Source organism: Suncus etruscus, chromosome 11 (genome assembly GCF_024139225.1).
Source record: "Suncus etruscus isolate mSunEtr1 chromosome 11, mSunEtr1.pri.cur, whole genome shotgun sequence".
Classification (NCBI taxonomy): Eukaryota; Metazoa; Chordata; class Mammalia; order Eulipotyphla; family Soricidae; genus Suncus; species Suncus etruscus.
The window spans coordinates 43,149,388-43,159,396 of record NC_064858.1 but is presented as its reverse complement, the minus strand read 5'-3'; the positions used below and the strand labels follow the sequence as shown (position 1 = coordinate 43,159,396).

At 38.1% G+C, this 10,009-nt stretch overlaps 1 non-coding gene across 1 annotated transcript; it reads left to right on the top strand.

Moving 5' to 3' along the window:
* The first annotated feature begins 272 nt into the window (after positions 1–272).
* LOC126023462 (U6 spliceosomal RNA) lies at positions 273–379 on the top strand. Its single transcript, XR_007500583.1, has one exon. It is a non-coding gene; the product is annotated as a U6 spliceosomal RNA (small nuclear RNA).
* Positions 380–10,009: the final 9,630 nt, after the last annotated feature.

Sequence of the window (10,009 nt, the reverse complement as noted above, 5' to 3'; positions counted from 1 at the left end):
CCTCAGCATGTTTAGTTGAATAATGGCATTTCAAGTTGTATTCCTTGTTCACTGCAATTTTCTCTGAGTAAATAAGACATGTGGGGATGCCCCTGTGCTCAACAAAGAAATACTGCGTCTCCCACTTTGCCTGAAATTGTCTGTGCTAGTCATCAATCTTTCCCTTAGGCCTACGACAGCGGGCAGGAACAGCGGAAATGACATCTGCGCTAGGCGCAAAGTATTCATGATTATTCGCTTACTGAATATTCGCAATAAAAAATCGCATTAGTGTGCTCACTTCGGCAGCACATATACTAAAATTGGAACGATACAGAGAAGATTAGCATGGCCCCTGTGCAAGGATGACACGCGAATTCGTGAAGCGTTCTATATTTAAAAAAATCGCATTAGTAAGAAAAAATAGCAAAAAATAGCATTAAACATTTGCATACCCCAAACGGAACTGCTTAGGGTATGCGATTGTTTAATGTGATTTTTCTTACTAATGCGATTTTTATTGTGATTATTTGGTAAGCAAATAATCGTGAATACTGCGATATTTGAAGGCCAGCCACAGGCCACAAAATGTATGGAGGGCTGCAAATGCCCGCAGGCCGTGAGATCCCTGCCCTACAGGTGTTGTATCAAGTAATTAAGGATTGAGCTGGATGGTGAAGGATGGAGGCCTTTGTGCTTAGGCCCCAGCCACGTGGCTTCATCCCCCATTCAGCCGGCGGGTCCCAGGCCCAGGTGAAAGGCGAAATTACTCACTCACATGCAGGCATTAGGAAGCATTATCTTTATTCATGCCCTGACCACCACAGGTGTGTGGCCTATCTCATAACCTTTCAAGCATTCGGCCATTCTTAGCCCTGCATCTTATAATTTAGCCATCTTCCTGAGCCCCCTTATCCCCAGGCTCCAGGGTTTATCTACCTATTTCAAGACCCCTCCCAGGAATGGGCCGGGTCTTGCAGGTAAGGTTACACCTAATATCCGGTTCCCAAGACCCCTCCCAGAAATGGGTGGGTCTCAGATAGGAACACCTAAATCCAGGGTGGAGTTACATTTGTATCACTCCCATCCAAGGCCCAGGACTGAAACTTTGTTACAATAAACAAAAACCTCGGCCTCCTCAAAAACTAATTAAAAGTTTAAATTGGAAAAGAAGGAGAAAAAAGACTATTGAAAATGGACTGATTTTCTGAAAATAACCTTTGGCTTGAATTTGGATTTCAACTTTGAAAACTTCGGACTGGACTTTTACAACTCTGTACATCCAAAAGCGCCCTGTAAAGGTGTGGCCGAAAACTTGCTTGCTAAGTGCCGCCCGGAGGGGAAAAGCGTCGAAAAGCTCCTATCGGCCCAGAAGCAGGAACGCCTCAGCTCAGCTCAGCTCAGCTTTGCTCCGCAGCAAGCCTGGAGTCCACCCTCCAAATCAGAAAGGTGAAACAGCATGATCGAACCGGCTGCGGACCTGAAACTATGGAAGGAAGCCACGTGGTAAGATCAGCGTGGGACAAATTAATCATCTGGACTTATGATTTTAAGTGTAGGAACTAAGCGGGTAGTCATATATTTCACTCATAGTTGGTGATGGGATAAGTTTTAGTGAGTTAGTGGTAAAAAAAAAAAATAGGGAGGTAATACAGCTTAGCCCAACTAAAACATCTAATTTCTAGCCGCCTGCATCTTTGTCTTAAGTCATTTTCTTTATAATTTAAATGTGTTTTGTTGTTTTTCATAGTTAATATTTTCAATTGCAAAATGTTTTACTGTGTGTATTTTAATGTACTTAGCCTGTTTTTAAAATGTATGTTATGCATTTATGCTGTAGTACTTGTGTGTAGGAAAGGTTATAGGAACAGAAAGTTCCCCCAATATAGTTTAAAAGTATAGGAACATGAAAGTTCCGAAATAGTGCTTGGTAAAAAAGCATTAAGAGAATTTTAAGTTACAAGTGTATAGTATATTTTGCAGAAATGTTATGTTTTTGAAAAGGGCTGGTATATTAATTTTCACTCTATTACGTTGGTGCATGAAAATATTAACCCACCTTTGGCTAAAGGTGGAGTCATAATTACAAAAGGGTCTTTATATTTCAGAAAAGGGGGAAATGTTGGTGTACCTATCTGAGACCCTGGATTTGGTGTAGATACCTAAGACCCACCCATTTCTGGGAGGGGTCTTGGGAACCGGATAGTAGGTGTGACCTTACCTGCAAGACCCGGCCCATTCCTGGGAGGGGTCTTGGAATAGGTAGATAAACCCTGGAGCCAGGGGATTAGGGCTCTTTGCCCTTTCTGAGCTGCTGGGCGCTCTGGCTTTTGGGTTTCTGTGTTCTGGTCTTTGACCAGCCTGGAGCCAAAAGGGAAGATGGCTAACAGGAGATAAGACGCAGGGCTAGCAAAGTATTGCTGTGCTTGAAAGGTTATGAGTAGGCCACACACATGTGATGGGTAGGGCATGAATAAATGTTGCTTCCTGATGCCTGCCTGTAAGTCTGATTCCGCCATTCGCCTAACTTGGAACCCGCCGGCTGAATGGGGGATGCGAAGCCACGTGGCCTGGGGTGGCAGAGAGAAGAATCTCTCCATCCATTGCCATCCAGCACCATCGTTATTTATTTAATGCAACATACAGGTTTCAATGGACTTTGCCCTAAATGACAAATGATAGTAAATAGTTTTGCTCATTGAGAGAACTCTCCAAAATGCTCAAGAGATATGAGGGCTTGTCAATATCTAAATAGTGTATAGTAAAAATTTTCCTAGTAGCTATTATCTTTGAAAATGATAAGCGATCCCGAAGTTTATAAAAACTTCTGCACAACATGAACAAGTAGGCTTTTAAAAACTTTGCCTTTCCGGGCTTTGGAAAGGTGGTAATGATGATCAGGATAATGTTAGTTCATTCATTTATCTTATTGAAAATGAGAATCATTGTCATCCATTCAGAGATTTAATTGGCTTTATTAAATGGTTCATTTATTGAAGAATATCCCATCTAACAAGTGGAAATGAGTTATAAAAATGTATCCCACCTAACTAATGGGAAGGAGTTGCAGAAACGTTGTAAAACGGAAGGACTTTATAGTAAGAAAGAAGGTAAGGTATGGAAAATACAAAGGTCAGATAATAAAATTAAAATGAAAGGAAATTAAATTTATTTCAAGCAATGTCTCCTTCCTTAGGGAAATGGAAGTCTTATCAAGCAGATTACTTCTTTAGTTCTGACTAGTTCAGAAATTGAAGACTGGTTTAAAGTCCCCTGTTGGAAATTGAAACTGCAGTTAAGTATTACATTCTGGACCCTGGTATTAAAGATTCCATTGTGGATTAGTTGCTTCTATTTTTCCTTTATTTATTTATTTATTTAGTTAGTTAGTTAGTTATCTATTTATCTTCTAAAATAGGAGCTTGTCATAAAATATTAGAAAACATGGTAAGAGAACCATCCATGGTATTATGAGTCATAGTAAGAAATGAAAAGAAAAGCACTTAGTAAAATTTGAAAAAAAATTAAAAACAATAATTTAGTCAGGTTTTCTTTTAGAATATACTAGTTTGGTATGGCTTGAAGTAGAACTAGAAGAGGATTATCTGCTAAGAAATTCCTAGAGGAGATATAGTTCCAAATGTGGGAGTGGGAGAGAATAGAAGTCTTGGTAAGAACAGATATAACTTGTCAGTTTTTGTGAATTGAATTGACTTAAGATGTGTAGCTGAAGGTGACTGATGATTTCCAGGTTCCTGTTTACAATCCTTTGTTATTGTGATGCCATTTACCCTTAGAAGAAACTAAATATTTGAAGGGTCAGTTCATTTATTTTGGCTTGACTATATTAACTTGGAAAAGCCTTTTAAATATCAGTGGCCCAGTGTCTGATGAGTAAACAAATCAATAATTTGAACTAAGTAAAATGTGAGACTTGATGGTTTTTAAAGGTTATTAAAATGTAGGGATAAATGAAATACTAGGAAGAAAAGCACATAGTAAACATAGTAAGCACATGTGTAAGAATGCTATTGTTTAGCACATAGTCACTGTAGGAAAGGAAAAAACAGAGAGGGAAATGCACAGGGAACATGCATCTTTGTTGCCAGAAGTCTTCTTTGCTTTTAAACTGGTACCTCTGAACTGACCGTAATTGTTTGGGAAATTGATGGAGGTGTTTAATACCTCTCACTTGAAGAAATCAGGAGTCAGACACAATCAATTCTCAGATAAGTCTGGGCTAGTTACATATACTCCTTTCATATTCTGTTTCCTCATTACACTACACATTGCATAAAAGTTTATGTATTTTTAAAGTATACTTTGCCATAGAAAATGTAGCACTATTTCAACACAAAGGAAAATTAAATTCATATTAGTTGTTTATATATAATAATTTCAATAATATTTTTTGTTGATTGCCATGAAGAAAAGTGTTGGTTAGATAGTCATCCAAGTTTAATTTCCTTTGAAAACACTTGCATAATGAGCAAGGAATGCTGCTCTGATACCTCACAAAGAGTTAATGATCTTTATGCTTTTTACAGTATTACATTGTCTCTGATTGGAGATGTTACAAGTGCTAAACATAATATCCTGACCACATATTCACCCACTTGTCTACCTAATCAAGAAAAACATGTGTGGTGGTAATGAGCAGAACAGACCAGAAAACTCCACTATTAGGATTCAAATTTCAGCCCTGTCACTCACTCTTTCACTGTGTACCTTGGGAAAGTAACTCAGTCCCTCTATCTCTCTCTGTCTCTCTCTCTCTCTGTCTCTCTCTGTATCTCTGTCTTTCTGTCTCTGTTTTTTTTTTACCTCTTGTGATCAGTGCAGGCTACTCTTCCCATATGTAAAGGTTATTTGACACCCATGAGTTCACTTTGGCCCCACATTTGGTTTCTTTATACCTTTATTTTCATTTTTATGTAATACATAATGTTAATTTTTTATCTAAGGAGTTAATGAGGATTAAACTGTATGTATTTGTAATACAAATAATTTATGATCAAGTTGAATTAGATGAGGTGTTTTTAATGTTATTAAAATAGAAAGTGCCCTACAGACAATGACCTGGATTGGACAAATTAGTTTTCCTGGGGCCTAGAGTTGGTCTTATGCCAGGAAACTTCAGGGGTAGGGTCTCCTTTTATTTAGGCCAAGGCTTTTCCTTTACATGTCCCCCATATTTTGGTGGACCTATGCAAACAATAATTGCCACTCTAACACCATTTTTACTGTGCTCCTTTGATTCTAAACCTTAAAAAAAAAACCCACTTAAACTTTTGAGCTTAACTTAAACTAATATGCATGTGCATGGAAATGTAAAAAACTACTATGCCTTCAAGTTAAAGGAGTTACATAAATTTTATGGCTTTAGATTGCTTTGTGTGCCACTAAAAATGTTATAATGTACTACAATCTGGGGTCTTGAGGGAAAAATTAATTGTACATGGGTTCTGTTTTATTTTTCTTAATGTTCTTTGACTGTAAGTTCAAAATTAAGGTGTCAGCAGGGGGATTTCTTCTGAGAACTCTGTTTTTGGGTGATTGTTCTTCCACTGTAACTTTATCTTGTCCTCTTTCTCTGCATCATCGTTCATATAATTAAAAATAAAAAATAAAATAAAATAGACAGTGCCCCAGTTATGAGTAGTCTGGTTCTGTCCACCATGAGTTTGTTGTGGGAAAGTGAGATAAGGAGACACTAGAGCAGAGGTGGCAAATGCTAAATAAAGTCACAGAGAAAGGGAAGTAAAGGGATGATAAATATCTGATTTGATAACTGAAGAATGAGGGGAGATTACAGCATGGATTTTTTTTAATTATGACAACAAAAATGCAAAGAAAGAGGACAGGGTAAAGTTACAGTGGAAGCCCAATCACCCATAAACAGAATTCTCGGTAGTCCCATCGATGATATCCCAGCCTTGAACTTTCAGCCAAAGAACATTAATAGAAACAAAACTGAACCCCTGTACAATACAATTACTTTGTCCCTCAAATCCCCAGTTGTAGTACATACTATTTCTTAGCAGCACACAATATAATCTAAAGGCATTAGACTTATGTAACTCCTTAAACATTGAGGGCAAAGTACATTTCTCTAGTTCCATGCACATGCTAACTAGTTTAATTTAGTGGCTTGTTTTTCTTAAGAATTGGAGTCAAGGGATCATAGTAAAAAAAGGTATTAAAGTGGCATTTGTTTGCATAGGCCCACCAAAACATAAGGGACATGGAAAGACAAATTATGGTCTAAATACAAGGAGTCCTTACCCCTGAAGTTTCCTGGCACAGGACTGATTCTAGGCTCCAGGCAAATTAGTTTGTCCAATTCAAGTCATCATCTGTAGTGGCAATACACCTCCATTCCTCACATAGTCTCTGTTGTTGGTATCATGCTTCTGTATTAAAGATCCTGGAGTCTGCATATCCCATATTGCAGTCAGGATGGTGCAGAGCATCCTCTCGTTTCACCTCACACTTAAGGGGGACTAGAGAGAACCATGTCCTGTAGAGCAGGTCATTGTTACTGTCAAGTCTTCTCAGTGTAAACGGAAGTCTCTTTTTAAGAGGTCGATGTCAAACCCTTGGTAGTGTCTTTCCTGGTAGAGGACTGCTTCCAGCTGTTGCTGTAAAAGACCTTGGATGTTTCGTAGTTAGCTTGCCTGGTTCCGGCGTGAATGGAGGATGCCCATTCTTCTGAGGCCTGTGCCAGGTCATTATATCAATGTTCAGGGTGTAAGGTACATTGTACTGAAATTTATTAGATAAGAACTTATCTGTATGTATGGTGTTTTCCCATTTTAATGTGTCTATGCAAACAAGAATCAATGCCATGGGGCGTTATTGGTGCATCTGGAGGCAATAGGAACAAGACCAGCAATTTCCATGACATAGTTCAATCATAGGCATCAAACTGAGGGACAGTTTCACTAACAATCCTTACTGAACAGCTTACAAAGAAAAGACAGATGAAAAGTGAATAGAAGCATCATGGTAGAAGAATATATAGTTACATCAGCTAAAGAAAATACCCATATAATATTCAAAAGATATATGTGTTCAATTTATGTCCTTCTAAATAGTTCTGGGATTTGTTAGATATACTGTATGTCTTAGGTCAGAGATTAGAACTATGTGTTACTGAAGTTAAGAACGGTAAATCTGGGGTACTGATGGTTGGAAGGAGCAAGTGTTCGGTTTGCAAAATGTAGACTGGTATGAAATTACCAGTGATAGACTGAGTATAGCTAAGTAGCTATCTGCCACCCACCAAATCAAACTCCACCCCCTAAGCCCCACCCTAGGCCATTGTCCCGGCCCGGCCTGGGAGTGGGGAAAACCCCGGGTGCCCCATCAACTCCTCCCTGGAACCCACCTGGAGATCCGGAGGAATGGGGGAGAGGGGGGTCGGGTGACCCAGATCCGATCCCCCCTACCCTAGGCTGGACCACGAGGCAGCTGGCCACTGGGGGGGCCTGCCAGCTGCCCGTCCACAGCATGGATTTTTTTATGTAAGAATCAAAAGATTTATTTTTTTTCTTTAAATTATGATTTAAACTATGACTTACAAAGTTATTTATAGTTGGGCTTTAGAATTATAATATTTCAGAACCAATCACACTACTAGTGTAAATCTCCCTCAGTCCATGTTCCCAGAGTCCATCCCATGCCACTACCCACCCACATCAGCCTGCCAGCATCACAGGCCTATTTTTAAGTTTGGGTTTCATTATTTCATTGATGTTGATTGTGGTTTGAACATTTTGTTCTAAGATCACCAATGCACCTGAGACCACTTGCCCCTGTCCCCTTTCCTTTCATATTGTGTTTCCCCTTCTCCACTCAATTTCTTTCCTTCTCACTATACTCTGAGGCCTACCTAGAGTATTCTTGATAACTCCCTTTTAAATCATTGAATTTCTTCATGCAGTTTTTCTAAATATCATATATAAGTGATATATTTCTGTATCTATCCTTCTCTAGCTTACTTCATAATACAATATATTCTAGATCCATTAACGTTGCAGCAAATAGTATGATTGCTTATAGTTATGTAGTATTTCATTGTGTATATGTACCACATCTTAATAAAGCATGAATTTTAATGAAATCATGTTTGGAATTCCACAAATGTTTTGACATACAACTATTAATATACATAAATACTTATATTTTGTGTTTTGCCATCTCCACAGTGATTATTCAGGTTAAATATATTTGATTTATTAACCACTCTGATGAAATTGCAATTTTGGGACACTTTCTCTGAGTCAATTTTGGGGGGCAGAGACACAAAAATAATATTATTCATAATCTCAGAGAATAAATTTGGATAAAAAATTTTGGACTCACCATTTAAGTGGAAATTTATATTGGAAGGAATAAATGAAATTGTGCTCTAAGTTTGATAGTTTGTGCTATAAAAACAGTCTGATAGTTGTGCTCTAAGAAAGATGTGAAGCCAACACTCTGTGTTCTATGTCATTTTAGTCCTTTCATAATATAAAACAATGAAATAATACACTAATGGTCATAGAATATATGAATCTAGTTTTACAAAATAATATTAGAAAATTGTATACTTAAATTTTAGACTCTAGTGTACCAAGCTCATGCATTAAAGAGAATACATGGGGGCTTTCTGAAAGTTTTTTGTTGTTGTTGTTGTTGTTGTTGTTTGTTTTTTTGTTTTTGGGTCAAACTCAGCAGCGCTCAGTGGTTACTCCTGGCTCAGAAATTGCTCCTGGCAGGCTCAGGGGACCATATGGGATGCCAGGATTCAAACCACCATCCTTCTGCATGCAAGGCAAACACCCTACCTCCATGCTATCTCTCTGGCCCTGAATATTTTTTTTTAGCCCTGCAGTGTCTCCATACAAATTAACATCCTGATTGATTTAAAAAATACTTTTGTGCCCTATATTTTGTTCCTTATCTGTAAACTTTCTTGGCTAGGATGAAAAAGAATTTTACAGGGACAGAAAGAGAAATAGATGAGAGGTGTGCTAGCTTTTAGGCCCTTCTGGCTAAAGTCATTGCTTAGATTTGGAGCCAAGGATAACTGTTTAAAAGAAGCAGCTCAGATAGTAGTAGGTATTTGAACAAAGACAACTATTGAAAAACCAGAAACCTCTCACTATGAGGGGGGGGGGGGGTCAGTTCAAGGGTATCCAAAGTCAAAAGTTAGAGTCAACATAAGACCTTGGGAAGGGAAGCAAAAAAGAATGGGTGAGTTGCCCTGGAGAGCAATGCAAAAGAAATATTAGTATCAAAGAAACTTGATCCCTCTATAGGCTTTCTGTTCCTGCTGCTGAGATGTTCTTGAATGATGGTTTGGCAGAACTCTTGTAGCTAGGCTGTTCTGGACTACATAGGTGAGAATTGGCTATTGATTGACAAAGGTCAGCCTATGTTCCAGTGATTCGACTATAGCCACAGAAAGCTGGACTCTGACAGTTATTTAAACTTTTAAAAATATTTTTGGAGGGCACACCCAGTGACATTCAGGGGTTACTCCTGGCTATGTGCTCAGAAATCATTCCCGACTTGGGGGACCATATAGGACACCAGGAGATCGAACTGAGGTTCATCCTGGTTCAGCTGCGTACAAGGAAAATGCCCTACCACTGAGCCATTGCTCCAGTTCCAATTATTTAAACTTTTAATGCATTTTAACATTTGTAAAAGAATGGTCATAACAATAATAATAATAATAACCATACAGTAATAATACATACAATATGAGATGTAGTTTTTTCAAATGACATAGGTTTATTTTTATTTTTTACTGTGGATTTCATGCTTCTAAGCTATCAAGTCTTTTTTTTCTGTTCAAAATTTTATTTTAACATAGTCAGAAAAGTGTGTTTCAGATGATTTAAAAGGTTAGATTTTTTTTTATATTTTATTTAAACACCTTGATTACATACATGATTGTGTTTGGGTTTCAGTCATGTAAAGAACACCACCCATCACCAGTGCAACATTCCCATCACCAATGTACCAAATCTCCCTT